Source organism: Lynx rufus, unplaced genomic scaffold (assembly GCF_022079265.1).
Source record: "Lynx rufus isolate CCGP_SWC_20201006 ecotype Redwood Valley unplaced genomic scaffold, mLynRuf1.p SCAF_16, whole genome shotgun sequence".
Taxonomy (NCBI): domain Eukaryota; kingdom Metazoa; phylum Chordata; class Mammalia; order Carnivora; family Felidae; genus Lynx; species Lynx rufus.
The window spans coordinates 37,625,670-37,637,929 of NW_025814830.1; the positions used below are offsets into that span (position 1 = coordinate 37,625,670).

The following is a 12,260-nucleotide window of genomic DNA, read 5'->3' on the forward strand; positions in this document are numbered from 1 at the left end:
ACCCACGCTGTGCCCTGATAGCTGAAGCTGTCACCCAATGCCTGGATGTGCAGACGCTCAAAAAATGCTTGTAGAGTTCATTAGAAATTACTGTTATTTGTAAACTGGATCTTTATATAAAGTTTTATATTTATTAAGCGCTCCAATTCAATCAGAAAACATTTATTTTGCATTTATTTTGTGCAGGCATTGGGCAAGGACTGTGAGAAACAGAGATGGACCAGGGCACCTACCCTCAAAAGGCTCACAAAATGGGATCCTCTTACAATGGGCCTAATGTCATATTCGCAGTGAGAAATAACAGGAAATAATTGTACCTGAAACCACTGAGAAGGCTTTCCAGGGAGCATGTGCTTTCAAGGGCGGATGGAGTGAGGGACTTCAGGGTACATGAGGAAACTCTCGCAGCCAGAGGGAACAGAGCATGCAAAGGGATTAAGAACTTGCCTGGTACGTTTGGGGAAGAGCCACAGAATCAGGAGGACTGGAATCAACCATGCAAGAAGAGAGTCTGTGGTAACCAAGATGAGAAAGTTGGCTGAGTCAGGAGCTGAAGGAAGGCCCTCAGGAACCAGGCTCAGTAGGAGAGCCTAGGTGAGTGGGGACCTGTCAACGCTTCCAAATGGTGAAGGTGGCTTGTTCTGACTGGAGGTTTGGTTTCCATAACCTGCCACATACACTGTCTCCAAACAATTGTACGGCCGTAAATTTCCAGGGTGGCCCAGTGAATGGAGTCCATGAAATAAATAATAGGAAATCTTTGTCAGCTGATTTGCACAAATTTACATAAATACGTTGTTGTGCTTTAGTTGAGTAGATGCTAGGAAACACGCAGAACAAAAATATGAGTTCCTGGGGCATTTTCTCATCACGTACAAAAAGAATCACCTGAAAGCTTATTTTCAGAGAAACCAAATGTGGGACCCAGGGCTCTGAATTTCTGGCTCCTAGAGAATCAGGAGAAACTTGAGGACTTTTAGCTCTCTCCCCGAATCCTGTGGGCCGCAGGCGCCAGGGCTCCATCCCCGGTGATGGATGGAGAGGTCACCCTTCGTGGCCAGCACGCAGACATCCATCCCCAGGCAATAGACAGAGCTGCTTCCTGGATTCTGTCCATTTTCTACCATGTTAGGAAATTCATCCTGAGAAAGCACATTCCTTCTGAGTTCACCCCGTGATTAGCATTCTGAACAAAAAAAAAAAGAAAGAAAGAAAAAATAACCTCGAAGATGAAATTTCTTCTTGTGCCTCTGCCCATTGCAACTCCAGTTGGTTTTCATTTATTTCAATGTGTACTTTGGAATCCGAGCCCCAAGCTTTCCCAGTTAATTCCCGCCACCTGGGGTACATTAAGTGTGGGGGGGGCAGGGACTCTGGCTCGTCCCCTGCTCCCACCTCTTTCTCCACATTGTAAAAACAGATTGTTAAAAAGGTGGCCCCCGTGTGCACAGAGTGAGAGGGGAAGAGAGCGAGCCCTTGCTGCTGGGCTGTGTTAAGCAAAAGGCTTGGGGGCCATGACCACCTTCAGCCAGGAATTGCCAACCCCAGGGCCAGGCAGGGTGATGGGTCCCTGAAACAACCCCCTCTGTTTGGATCACTTTTGGGGGCGAGTCTAATCAAGATGGGATGTGTGACTCCAAAACAGCTGGGAAGCATTACAGGTCAAAAGTTTAAATCAAGTTAAGAACCGTCGGAATGTGCAAGCCCTGCCGTTTCTAATCTCTGCCTCCTCCTCTAATCTGCACAATTGTGGATAAAATGTCTTGGTCGGGCTGGTGTTGACACATGGGCTCAGGCAGGTACATTCGTGAAGGAAGGACTGGGGAGGATGTCCGAGAGGTAGCTTATTTCCTTGCAAAGTGAAGATGGGCCAGTCCCAGGTGCGAATGTAAACAAGGGACATGCAGAGTCAAGATACCGAAGCTGAAAAGATCACTGCAATTCACTCAAACCCATTTACTACAAGTGTGAAAATAGGCCCAGAGAGGTTTATGTCCAGCTCAAAGTCACACAGCACTTTGTAGCTATGCACTGAGAAGGTGAACATTGTTAGATCATGCTACACGCCCTGCCCAAAACCCAGTGGCTTCTGCTTGCCAGGGAGATGAAATGAAGTATCTCTGGTCTATGAAGCTTTGGGTGGTCTGGCTCCTACCCACTGCTCTGTTTGCTGGGACCACACCCCACCTTTTCCACCATCCTTCTGGCATATTAGTTTCTTCTTGGTTCCATAGATTCACGAAGTCCTTTCCCACTTGAGAGTTTGGGGACTTGCTCTTTCTTCTTTCTAGAGGATGAGCCCTCTGTTCCTCTGTCAACTGGTAGGTGAAACCCCACCTGTCAGCAAGGCCTCCCTGAAGAAGCTGTCCAGAGTCACCTCCCTAGAAGTCCCCAGCTGGCTCATGTCCATCCTGGCACCTGATGCCCCACGATCTTCCCTGTTTGTTACTCAGTGACGATTAGCCACTTTGTTCGAGTCTAAGTGCCTGAGGTGGACACCTCGTCTGTTGTTTTGTTATAGCCTGGTGTCCAACACATGATAGGTGTCCAATGTGCGTTTGATTAACAGATTAATCAATCAGCCAGCTAGACAATCCAGCAATTCAGACAGGCTCTCACTGTCTCCTCAGTGATCAAGTATTGAGATGTGCGGAGATTAAGGATGGCCACAGATGGTGTTGAAGAGCGATGATCTATGTCCATCCCCTTGATTCCAGGTGGATTGTGACTGTTTGGTCAATAGAAGAATGTCAGCAGTGGCCTGTGCCACTTTTCAAGCTTTAAGACACCGGAAGCTTTTTTTTTTTTTTTTTTAAGTTTATGTATGCATTTTGAGAGAGAGATTGAGAACACAGGGGCGGGGGTGCAGAAAGAGAGGGAGAAAGAGAGAATCCCAAGCAGGCTCTGCACTCAAAGTGCAGAGCCTGATGCAGAGCTGAAACCCACGAACTGCGAGATCGTCACCTGAGCTGCAGTTGGAGGCTTAACCGACTGAGCCACCCAGGCACCCCGAAGGCAGCTTCTATTTGCGAGTGCCTTGGGGAGCCCTGAACTGCCATGTAAGTAGTCCAGATACCCTGAGATGATACCACCATCCTGAAGAGGCCATTGCTTCAGTCAATAGTCCCAGCTACACCCGCCCTCCCAGCGATCCCAGACAAGGCACAAAGTAAGTGAGTGAAGTCATTTCGGACCTCCCTCCCCCCAAAAAGCCCAGCCACCAGGTGAATATCAGTAGGTGACCTTAGCCAGTGCCATAAGGAGAAGAAACACCCAGCCAAGCTGAGCCCTGCCTGGATTTCCAACTGCGATAAAATGGGTGTGGCTTTTGGCTGCTAAATTTCAGCTTGGTTTGTTATACAACAATAGATAATTGCAGTGGGACTCTTGTAGCCAGATGGTTTGGGTTCAAATCCTAATCGCATCAATTGTGAGCTAGCTGGCTGACCTCCTGCATATGGATTTTCCTGAAGCATCAGTAGCTGAATCCTCTGCCAAAGGGGCACGGTGGGATCTCCCACCCAAAGCGTTGTTAGGGGAGGAAGTGAAATCCATGTCAAGCACTTAGCACAGAGCCTGGCTAGGGACACCAAATATTGTTTGTATCTTCTTTGACACACCCTTCCAGCCAGGTAGAGCTCCTGTTTCCTATAGGAGGCAGGAGAAAAGAGATTCCAGGTATTTAAAGTGCACCACTCCCTTGCCATTAATTCATCCATCTGTCCCATCACCAAAGGGAAAAGTCCAAACTCATTAGGAGTTGCAAAGCTCTCGCCCTGCTTTCATTTGGTTCGGTGTCTCCACCCCCCGCCCCACCTCAAACCCTGTTTTCAGCCAGCCCTGTACATGTGCCTGCACCACTCCCAGAAGTAACAGGAAGGAAATGGATAAACATTCCCACAGTGAATTCTTCTGAGTATGGAGATTTCAGGCCTATTTCTTCCTTCCTTGTGATTCCTTTTGTATTTACTAAATCTTTTACAGCAAACACTTCATTTTCATAAAACGTAGTCAATATCACCAAAAACAGGAAGTGACAATTCCTTCTACTTGAAGATTAAGACACTATTTTATTTCTCTGTCTTCCTCATGTGATCTGCCTGAATATCTCTTATGTGATTGAATGAACGAATGCATGAATGAGCTCAAAGTAGTGCAAAGTTCATTGTGTATATATTTAGGTGGAGTAACCTACATTTATATACTGAATATATTTGTAAGAATATAAAGTTGGAAAGTTCTCTCTTTTTTTTTGATTTGGGTTTCTTTTTTTTTTTTCAAAGATACTCATTGGTGAAGCTTTTTTTTTTTTAAATGAAGAAACCCTTTTTGAAGTGACTAATCATACTGTAATTTATTCTTTTTAAGGCCAGAATGCCAGAGTTTCTTAAAATGAGTTTCTTCTTCTGTATCTATGTTTATCAACTAATGACAGGCTCTTAAACATTCATTTAGCAGTGAGAAATTTCCAAGACAGCGTGCTATATTCTAGTTAGAAGAATTCAGCTTAGCCAAATATATATAAACTGCTCGCACGCCAGAGGGAGAGGACATCTCCGGGAACACTAAACTACAGAGTGCAGATTTGTAGCCACAAACATTTCTTCTCTTGGGACAGCCAGTGAGCTGACTCCCCGTGGCAACAGCCACAGGCAGGCAGGGCAGATAAGCACCCATTTTTCCAGAAGTCCTTCTCTCCCTCAGTGTTTCTTTCCGGTGGCTAACTGGATGGATTCAAAGTGTTCCGTTTCCAATTCTTTCACGAATTTTCTAAATAGGTTACTAGTTCATGCGCTGGTTTTTTGTACAGTCTTCGATTTACAAGCTCAGTATAAACCAAATCAGGCCAGTCTGTGTGAGATGAATTCAATGAAGGTGGAAATTGCCTCCAAGTCCCTCCTGCCTCCAGTGCATACACAGCCTCTCCCAGAGCTCCTGTTTTGGATTCCTCATGCATTAGCCAGCTTCTTCCAACACGATAGCACAGCTGCCTTCCCCCTTCCTGAGCCTGTATGATCTCAGGAGATTTTTCCGAATCTTTAAGTCAACCCAACAGGCTTCTTTTCTGGTCATTTCTCATCACTTAGAGCTATAAATATTAATCACAAGCCTCATATTTTAAAACCTCTTTGAGCATATTAACTATTTAGCCACATAAATCAATCCTCAACTAATCTTAGTGGTCCTTCATACTTTTTCAAGTTCCAGAACTTTCTATTTTAGCTGTCACTCTTCACTGCTTTGGCCACCACAGTTATTTCATACATTTTCAATCTAGCATGCCCTTCTTTAAATAAAAAGGAAGTGTAAGGCAAGGAGGGAGAGAGAGAGAGAAGGAAATGGGGGAAGAAGGAGAAAGGACAGAGGACAAAGAGGTGAACCAGTGAACGACATAAACCCCTCGTGGGTCTGAAAGGTCAGGGCCTTGCTTCTGATTCTCCAAGCAGCCTCAGGCATGCCAAGCAAGCCGCTTAACCTCTCTGGGGTTGGCTTGGTTTAGAAAGTATCTCTAGCATCCTCCCACTGCAGACCCTATCCTCCCCACAGTAAAATCGAGAGTTTTCTCTCTTCATAGCAGAACATCTTTCTAAAGGGACTCCCAGGTAATACAAAGGTTGCTTTGTACCTTTTTCTAAGTGCTTACCAGAGCAGGTCAAGGACTGCAAGAATACTGATCAAGATGGGCCCCAGTCCTTGTCCCAAGATTCACTAGTGGATATGAGCTCTGCGGGTGTAGTCTCTGCAGTGTGTTTCTGGGGAGCCCATTTACACATAAATTACCTTTCAGGGGTACCTCCTCGTTATACAGAAACCACATAGCCAACCTAGGAGTACTTGGGGAAATCCTAAAAGAATTGATCGCTTTGCACCAAGTATTTCCAAAAGGGATCGGCGGCAGGGGGAGGGAATAACACTGGCAACTAAGACAGCAGAGTCAGGCATGCCGGGGTTCAAATACCGGCCCCTGCAGGTGTTCACCATTAAGCCAGGTGCCACACGGCCCTGAGAGGCATTTCTCTCACCTGTAAAGCACAGGGGCTTCTACATGACTCATCTGGTTGTTATCCAGAATAAAAGAGACAATGCTGCAGCATGTCCCGCTCTGCACCTGACTCATAGTTAGTGTTCAATAAATGTGAGCTTTTATCATTACCATATTTTGTCCATTCTGAGACACCATCGATCGGAAGTCAAAGCATCAATTTAATAACTTCTCAGGGGGAAAAACAATATATTAAACACACATTCCCATTTTAAGACATCACAATTTCAACAATATTAAAAGGTGAAAAGAAATGTGTCTTAAAAATCAATGAAATGTGGCCTTATTATTGTCACATTCTGGAACCATTTTAAGTCATTTGCTTGTTTACTTGCCTTTTTCCTGTTTGGTCTGGCTTCCCCTCAGGAGACACAGAAGTTTCATGAGAAAGAAGAAATAAATCCATGTTCGACACTGTGCTCCCAGTGTCCAGCACAGGTGTCGAAAAAATATTTGTTTGACGAGATGATTTAATGTTACCTTAATATGAGGGGCTATGGATTAAGGCCCCACTAAATGTCATTGCTTCATATAATGAAACTTTTCCTCATATCTTTGAGATCCATTCAACTTAGTTCCTTGGGAGAAAGGTTTGTTTGTCTGAACGTATATTTGTTAAAAACTGGCATTTTCCTTGAACTATACATGCAAGGAATGAGGATGAAAACAGACAAGTGCACAGTGTCCACCGTCACCCCTGACACAGAGGTGGGAGTCACAACTCGCACTTGAAAGTTGGGGCACCTGGGTGGCTCAGTCCGGTTAAGTGACCAACACTTGATTTCAACTCAGGTCATGATCTAATGGTCTTGAGATCGGGCTCAGTGCCAGGCACAGAGTCTGCTTAAGATTCATTCTCTCTCTCCCTCTCCCTCTCTCTCCCTCTCTCTCTCTGCTCCTGGGTGTCTCAGTCGGTTAAGTGACAGACTCTTGATTTCGCCTCAGGTTATGATCTCAAGGTTCGTGAGATCATGGGCTCTGAGCTGGCGCCACAGAGCTTGCTTGGGATTCTCTCTCTCCCTCTCTCTCTGTGCTCCTCCCCAACTGGCTCTCTCTCTCTCTCTCTCTCTCTCTCAAAAAATAAATTTAAAAAAAGGATCCTCCTCCTGCCCCTTCCCCGCTTTCATGTGTGCATGCTTGCTCTGTCTCTCTCAAAAGAAAAAAAATTAAATTAAAATAAATTAATTAATTGAAGAAATTCAACACAAAGCAATGGTAGGGTATAGGTTCCGGTCAGCCTAAAATACGCTGCCAGTTTGAATGTCTTTAGTTTCTGCAGATATGCATTAGACATTAATAAATATCAATTTATGGAATCAACTAAAATTTCCCCTTTCAATTTCCAAAAAAGAATAATAAACATTGAAGTAATCTCCCCAGGGCAAGTGACTTTTAATTGCACATTCAGAAATAAAAACATTCATTCAGTCAATCAGCAAGTGTTTATTGAGGCCCTTCTATGTGCTGGGTGTGCCACGTGCTGGGGGTGAGAAGCCTTCTGGGATAGTATGGACAGAGAACAAAAATGAAGGCGACACCCGCATATACAGGCCATTGTTCCATGTCAGGGAGAAAGCAGCACTGTCTCAGGGCTGTAGGGCCCAGGGTAAGGGGCAGGAGTGATTCTTTTTTTTTTTTTTTTTAATTCTCAAATTAGCTAACATACAGAGTAGTCTTGGCTTCAGGAGTAGATTAAAAATATGGAATGCTCAGGAATTTGCGTGTTATCCTCACACAGGGGCCGTGCTAATCTTCTCTGTGTCATTCCTATTTTAGTATATGTGCTGCCGAAGTGAGAACAGGAATGATTTTGAAGAGGAGAGAATGTCAGTCCCATCAGATGGCCTGGAAGTAGAAGGAACTTCCATCACCGATTCTGCATCCCTCCATCCCTTTCAGATTCCCTGTGCAGAAACCAAATCCCAGGTCCGGGGACCTGCCAGACTCCAAGGGATATTCTAGGGTCTTATTGAAAATGAAATGGTTTCTTACTGAAAGGAAGTAAAGTTTACTCACTTGCCTTGCAAATGAGGTAATTACACAAAGAAAAGTTACTTTTAACTTACCATGAAACCGTAATTCTCTAATAATTAATATAAACAGGAAATTGGGTCCTCTTACCCCAATCATGAGGAACTTGTTTGACAAGAGCCTGTTCCAGGGTGGTTCTCTTCTTTAATGAGGATGAGGACAATTCCTTAGAGAGCCCAGGGAATACCCACACTATCTGAACAACAAAACAAAAGGAACTGACTGATGGAAAAAGCTGTAAGCCCAGCCCTCAATAGATCAGGGCTGGATTGATCAGATGGACACGATGAGTTCTAGCATGTCAGACTAGAACATGTCTCTTCATGGAGACTGGGGCAGGAAGCGTTGTTGGAACACGATGGCACTGCATTAGTCTTCGACCATGAGAAGAAATTCAACATTGGCAGAAAGGAAGAAAGGCCTTGGCAGCCTGAGATAGCACTGGAGCAGCAAAGGAGCTAATCCAATATGGCATCAGTACACAGAGATGAAGGTGATGAAGAGGGAGATGCAGGCAGGAGCTCATTCAAAGTGGATCCTGATTCTACAAGGAGCTCAGAGTTGTGTTGTTTTGCTTTGCTTTGTTTCGATTGTATTGAGGATGAAAATTTTGAGGACAGTGACACAATGGGTTGTGCATTTCAGGAAGACTATTCTGGCAGTGCTGAAGTTCAGCTGGGAGAGATGGGAAAACATTGGAAGGAAACACAGTTATTGCAGTAATTCAGGCAATGGGTGGCAGGGTCAGACCTCAGAGATGGGGGAGATGGATGCCTGGGCCTTGGAGATCAACTGGATAAAGAGGAAGAGGTTGAGGAAAACCACCCCGGCCTGCTAGATTATTAGCATGAAGACCGTTACCCTCTTATGTTCACCAGAAGGAATGTCCTGGAACACTCACAGCAGCACTCTCCATGGTGGCCACTTGGAAGTTACCCAACACCCATGAAACACCATACCATGTGGCTGTGAGACAGAAAGATCTCCAACAGAATGATCAACATGGGTGAATGCACAAACCAGACTGCGCATACGCTCACCAAACAGAAGAACCAGAGTGTATGCTGTATAATTCCATTGGTGATAAGTTCAAAACCAGGCAAAATGACTGTATGGTGTCCAAAGTTATGATATGCCTTATACTTTGGTAGGAGTTCATGGCAGGTACTAATCGAGGGAACATGGGTATCCATTGGGTGAGTTCTGGTGTTCCAGTTCCAAGTTCTGGTTATATAGGTGTGTTTGCCATGTGAATATCCACCCAACTGTATACATATTATCTGTGTGTACTTTTATGCAAATATATTATACTCAAATTAAAAATGTACAAAAAAATGAAATGATTTTTATTTGCAGCGCCTCCCGTACAAGATTAAATTTCAGTACAACATGACAGCAATTTCAGTTACAACAACAGCACCTTCGATTTGGGAATGTTAATCCTATGTGCTAGAGACTGGTAGGTGCTGACAGCAACCTGGGGAGATCAGATTTAAACTCCTATTTAAAGATAAGAAAATGGAGGCACTGAGATGCTAAATAATGCCTAAATCCACCATCTTTCTCTAGAGATAGCCCCTTACCTTGGGCTGTCATGATTCCACAAGTGTTTCTAGAAATGTGGCTGTGATTATTCTATTTTAGGCATTGGATCTGCTATGTCTACATGACTTTCCTTTTCCAGCATAAGCTAGATCTGTCACCCACGTACTTCCAAATATTTGGGTTATCAATGAACTATTTCAGTGCTCTGCATTGTGCTTACTTCCACAACCTCAGCCCTCTCCAGCATACACCTTCTTTTTGAAATTTTCAATCAAACAAATGAATTCAACCCAGAAAAGCAAACACATTTTGGATAGAACAGTCATCATTTTTAATCAGTTTTTGTGTTTCCCATATAAACCAGCAGCCCAGAGGTACTATTTCTGAAAGCATTTTGTAACAGAAGATTTTACCTGAGTGCTATTTAGTATTATCATTATTATCCCTGTTATTAATAATAATGATTTATAGAGCAGTTTGAGGAGGCATTGCTATTTATAAACCAGGAACACCAAGCCTGATTTGATACTTAAGTCAGCAAATAGGAAGAAAAGAGGCAAGAGGAGAAATTAAAACAGACGGCTGTATCTTGAGACATCTACCTTCCTTCAGGAACCAAGAAGCAGGTAATATGAAAGAAAAATTCAGCAGAAATGGAACCCAAGGACAAATATTTTCTCCACTAGGTCACCACCACAAGAGATGCTTTCTGTTGAAATTCACAGTGCCTAGCCAAAAGCCATAGCACCTTGAATGAATCAGCTTCAGACATGTCAATGACCCTGGAGAGTTTTCAAAGCAGTTCTACAAACAAGATTGCATGTGACCTTTGCAAGAATGCTGCGAAGTAGACAGGGGTGGCCTAACTTCACATCTCCACCCCGACCACACTAGTAAAAGCACTGAAATACAGAAGCACAACACCGTGTGGCAACATCACAAAAAAACACACTGGCCACGCTATCAGGTAAAAGCACCAGGACAGAAAGTGATCCCAAGGGCCATCTTATTGGGTGGTTCACAGACAATACTGACTAATAAAGCTTCGGGGGAATTTTGTGAAGGATCACAAAACTCCTGAGCCCCGTTCCAGAACTGAGGGGAACCCAAGAACTTATAATTCAAAGAATAAACTGTCCCAAAGAAATCATCATAGGAACAAAAGAACTTGGGTCTTCCGAATGATAGATTCCTTTGGACTATTGCCAAGAAGACAAAAAAACCATAAAGTCTCACATCGCATCCCTGTGAGTATACAAACTAGCAAAGATAAAGAGAAAATCCTGAAAGCTCAAAGAGAAGAAAAGCGTTATCTTCAATGGGACAGTAATCAGATTCACATCAGTTCTCACCCTTCGAGGGAAAACGGATTTCAATTATACACCAGACAACATACATACAAAGATACTAACATTTCTGCAAAGAATATTTTCTACAAAACAAGAATGAAATTGAGAATATACTTCAGCCAAATGAAAAAGAAATCCAAGAAAAATAGAAAGAGTCCAGGAAATCCAAGGAAAAATAGAAACTAATCCCAGAGGGGAATAAAATGAAATCTCAGAATGACAAGTGCACAGCAAAAAGCAATCAGTGCAAATGGAAACAGGAAGTTGGCAGGTGCCGGAAACAACATCTGCAAGAGGGAAGTAGATTCTGTCCTTTCATTGGTATAACAAAGAAGCTGCAAGTCCTTAATGGGAACACGAAGGCAGAGTTTTCTCTGTCAATAAGAAAAACTAAAGGAACCCCCGGAAAAACAAGAACATACAGTTGGCCCTTGAACAACATGGGGATTAGGAGCGCCAACAATGCACCATGCAGATGAAAGTCCCCATAAAACTTTTGACTCCCCCAAAGCATAATCTCTAATAGCTTACTGTTGACCGGAAGCCCTACCAATAATATAAACAGTCCATTAACACATACTCTGTATGTTATATGTATTATATACTGTATTCTTAATAAAGTAAGTTAGAGGAAAGGAAAGGTTATTAAGAAAACCTTAAGGAAGAGAGAATATATATCTAGTACTGTTCGGTACTTAATAAAAAATGTCTGCATAGAAGTGGACCCAACCCGCGCAGTTCAAACCCATGTTGTTCAAGGTCCAATTGTACACAAAAAGCCTGGGATGACTGTGAAAAACTAAAATGCAGGATGTCATTTTGAGGAATTCACTTGGTATAAGCAAAGAAAGAAAGAAAGTTACGTTTTCCCACATCCCTTCAAGTGGTGTGAGTTTACAGGCACAGTCTTGTGCTCCCTTCCTGAGCCCAGCTGGCCCACAGGATCATGGTGAGTGCCACGAGGGGTACTGAGAGGCCACAGAACATACTGGCCCTGAGCAAGAGGTCTGAGGTGACAGCCTGGGATCAAACTCTTGCCTCTGCCACTTACTAGTTCTGTGACCTTAGAAAAGTTACTTAACCTCTCTGTGTCTTAGTTCTCTCATCTATCAATGTCACCTACCTCATAGGGCTGATATAGAGGCAAAATAAGCTAATATATGTAATATATTTGGCATGGTAATTCCCTTCTAATAAGCATGCAAATAGTAGCTGTCATTATTATTCTCACAGTATTAAAATATAGAGGGGTGCCTGGTGGCTCAGTCATTTAAACGTCCGACTCTTGGTTT

At 43.5% G+C, this 12,260-nt stretch overlaps 1 long non-coding RNA gene and 1 other non-coding gene across 3 annotated transcripts in view; both read right to left on the minus strand.

Annotated features, from left to right (window-relative positions):
- LOC124511846 (uncharacterized) overlaps positions 1-12,260 on the minus strand; it is a 386,281-nt gene that overhangs the window by 181,999 nt on the left and 192,022 nt on the right. The gene's annotated exons all lie outside the window — the stretch shown is intronic.
- LOC124511987 (U6 spliceosomal RNA) lies at positions 7,738-7,843 on the minus strand. The gene has a single exon (XR_006962025.1). It is a non-coding gene; the product is annotated as a U6 spliceosomal RNA (small nuclear RNA).